Raw genomic sequence first — 4223 nt, 5'->3', positions numbered from 1 at the left:
ATTGTTTTGTACGTCTGGTAAATAGGAGACAAACGAAAAGACAGAAATTAATAAAACACATTTTGAACACTTTGATCTTTTTCATTGATTCATCCATGTCAATTAATATATCAACGTGTCATTTTATGTATGTTAATTGTTTTCAAGAATGTTACTTTAGGATTAACTTCATAAAGAATTTCAAAGTAAATTTCTTTGACATATACAAAAACAATAAAGGCGTACTCACACTTATAATATAGAGTTTTACAGTATTGTTCACATTTACGGAAGACCAAGCATAAGGCAAATAGTTTAATGTGTTAGGGTCACCCAAGCATGTACGTATGTATGTATGTATGTAAATAAATAAATAAATACAAATTTAAGAGGTTTGTTTTAAATTGCATACAATGCATCGAAATAATTTTAACCATTCGTCTAAAACAAAGACTTTAAGACCAAGCAGATGCCTCTGCAAGTTGATAACCATAGACATAATAATTTATTATTATTATTATTAATAATAATTTATTATGTCTGTGTTGTTGACTACAGCAGTAGGCAGGACTAACATGCAAGCGACAATGCCATTGGCTAGTGCTCACCTGTCAACTGTCCGCGTTTTGATTTCAGCAAATCGCAATGCCGAAATCAACGCAACGTGATTAATATTCATGAGACCAACAGAACTCGGCATTAACGCGGCAGCCTGTGATATGATGAATATGAAATGATGTAGGCCTATTTGACGATTGTGAGAAGGTAAGACAAGAGCAAACAAAATTAAGAAGAAAAAAAGTTGTAAGTTAATGTTGTTAAATAGATTACTTTTATAGTGTTCTTAATCTCCGAACTAAGCAATTCTCTAAGTTTTGTTTAATTTGAAAAATATATATTTTCAGACCTGCCTCTAACTCACTTACTGAACGTTTCTGTGTCGAACTGGTCGATAAAGCCACAGTGTTTACACTTTTCAGGGTAATCATCCTACAGATGGTTTACTTATTTGTCTCTACAGATGAAGCTGAGAAAGTGCCTGTGGTCGCAGTGTTAAGAAAATTCTCCAGCTGAGGCTCCAGTCAGAGCTGCCTGTAAGTTAAGCCATGATGGACAGCTTGCTGTGGCAGTATCTTTTCTCTGTCACTGCTTTAACAAGAGCAGGCAAGTAACAGAACATAGTTGCTTACACTTGATCTTCTTCTCTTGGTCCTCCTTTCTCAGTGATGTAGAAAGCTAAAAGATTTTGAAGAGTATTCATAAATGCATTTACATAATAAAGTGCTTGGTAAGATTTTTTTCTTATGTCTTATGTCTTATATCTTAAAAATACGGTAAAACATAAAAATTGTGGAAAAAAACAACAATTTGAAATAACTATTTTCCTTATTATTATGTTATAAAATGTAATATATTCCTGTGATGGCAAAGCTGAATTTTCAGGAGCATTTAATTTGGTGTCATCATATTTATTTACAGAATCAGACTCATTATACTCATTGACCTTAATCAGGTGAGATGCCATATTGAATTTAACACCGATGAAAACGAGGCTATGAAGGAAGACTTGCAGTCTTTACTCAAAATGGAGTTGTGAAACTTATGCAATTCCTACGCACTCTTATGGAGTTTTTGTCTGCTTTTTTTTCCAGAAAGATGTTTCAGCTGCACAAATCGGTATGTTGTTAAACAACAATACATTCCATTGAACACACAGTACTTCTGTCCCTCACAGCCTCGTTTTCATTCCTGTCTAAAATTAAACATGGCACCATACTGACTAATGTCTATTATGTTGTATGCAGGGTGAATTCATTTAAATTGATTGACCAGATAATTTTGGAATGTCATTTTTGTATTTCTATATTTGACATGTGGAACCTGATTTTTTCTGGTCTTAGTTTGTTTAGGTTGAGGTGTGTCCTGTCCATCTTGACATTCTAATTTTTTATTATAAAGTTAATATATTTGTAGTAAACAGATTAATCTCTAAAAATGTCATGAATGTTATATTGATGGCCTCTTTATTTAAATATGCAGACATCTGCAAATTATTTAATTAAAAAAAGGGCATTCCCTCTGTGCTCTAGATGATTTGTCATAAACCTACCTGCGTTCACTCACTATGTAAGTGAACAGGGCCTAACAATCATTTTATTAATGGCTTATTTTTGGTTGATTAAATATTATTAGTAACTCAATCCGCTGAAGTCTGCTGTGAGGTTGAATGCCTATGTTTACGGGCCCCTGAGAGTGCTGATGTTTCTATATAAGTTATTAGTCTAATAGAGGGAGCCTGGGAAACATATGACCTGCAGACTGTTGGAACATGTGCATGGGTGGTCAGGGTTGTGTCTGAGCTTCCATTCTATGTTCAAGTGAAGATGGATGCTGCTATTTCTTTCCTGAATGCAGCAACCAAATACCTTTAAAAAAAATGAGATTGGACCTAAATGACTATTGTCCATGTATGAATCTAGGTATTATATCTCTTCAAAAAACAGAATAGCTATTGAATGTGTGTGAGCGTGTTAAAATGCTTTGGACAGATAAAGAGTGAAATTAAAGCCCTGCTATCTACAATGTTGCCTCCGTGAACCAACCACACACACACACACACACACACACACACGCACACACACACGCACACGCACGCGCACGCACATCACAAGTGTGTCCAGGTTTGAAGTGCTGTCCTGACTTTGAAAACAGATTCTCAGACATAGCGGCACAGAACCACTTAAATATGAATCTGTTTGTTTTTATCTCTTCTGAAATTTTAAATAGGTTAGGAATTATGAATATTTGATAGATATTATGAATCTGCACTTCTGATAAAATAATTGCAATAAAAAATCAATCAACACATTTACAGTCCTACGGCACTTTATGTGCTTCTTTTTCAGTTCTAAATTTTACTAACAGTTTTTTTTTACATTTTAAAGGGGTCATATGCGATTTAAATTTTTCTCTTTGAAGTGTTCCAAGCGCTTGGTGCATAAAGAAGATCTGTAAAGTTGCAAAGACTAAAGTCTCAAATCCAAAGAGATATTCTTTATAAAAGTTAAGAGTCAGCCACACCTACCTAAAACAGCTCGTTCTAACACGCCCCCACATGTCTACGTAACGATGTGGGAAGATTTGCATAACGCCGCCCAAATGTTCACGCAAAGAAAGAAGGCGTAACTTTTATTCTCGCTGTAGTATTGTTGCTGCCGCCATGTCGTGAAGACACTGTGTTTCGTTGTGAAAGCGAAACTACTTTGTTTGGCCTTCCAAAAGAGGACGATATCCACTTAGTCAGAACTGATCTGTGCAGGTCGCTGAGGGAATACATCAACTTCGTGCTGTGGATCGCCGGATCGGCTTTCACCGTGGACGAAGCGGAGTCCAGCCCGGGGTCGTCACATGTGCTTGCCGCAAACCCGCCGGCCGCTCCTTTGTCGAATCCGCCGGCCGCTGGCCTCCGCTCACTCTAGCCTGCCGTTTGTTACGCTGTGTTTCGTTGTGAAAGTGAAACTACTTTGTTTCGCCTTACAAAAGAGGACACGACTAGAAATCAGTGGTTAAGTTGTATTTACAACACTGTTCCAGAACAGTTCAACCCAAATATTCATTTGTGTGCAGCAATTTTGTATGGAGGACCTTTTCCTGATCCTGGAAGAGTAGACTAAAATGCTGGCTGTTCTGACTCACAGACTATAAGTATGCTTTCATTTAAAGGATTTGCCGATGACGATTCAAACGCGAGTTTTGGGCAGTGTAGAGTAGCGTTTGTTTGTCATTTTTCCGATCACAAATGCAGACATGGTTTTATGTTTACGCGGCGTGATGCAAAGCAAGACCGTATATGTCATTATAATCCGTCCCCACTGGATGCAACTAATGCCTCATTTATAATGGGTTTTAATGGGTTTGTCTCGTCGCTCCGGCCTGACAGGGCATCACCACATTTCATTACACCAAATACACAAAATAATGTTCTTTTTAGCAAGATCATATGACCCCTTTAATAGTGAATTGTGTGTAAAGTTATTTTAATTTCAGCAAATATATTGGCATATATATACTGCCACCCTGCTATCATATATATGTATGTATATATATATATATATATATATATATATATAGTGAATTGTGTGTAAAGTTATTTTAATTTCAGCAAATATATTGGCATATATACTGCCACCCTGCTATCATATATATGTATGTATATATATATATATATATATATATATATATAT

Source organism: Sinocyclocheilus grahami, unplaced genomic scaffold (assembly GCF_001515645.1).
Source record: "Sinocyclocheilus grahami isolate Dianchi unplaced genomic scaffold, SAMN03320097.WGS_v1.1 scaffold848.1, whole genome shotgun sequence".
NCBI classification, from domain to species: Eukaryota; Metazoa; Chordata; class Actinopteri; order Cypriniformes; family Cyprinidae; genus Sinocyclocheilus; species Sinocyclocheilus grahami.
The sequence above is the reverse complement of the archived record's forward strand: the minus strand, read 5'-3'. Positions refer to the sequence as shown.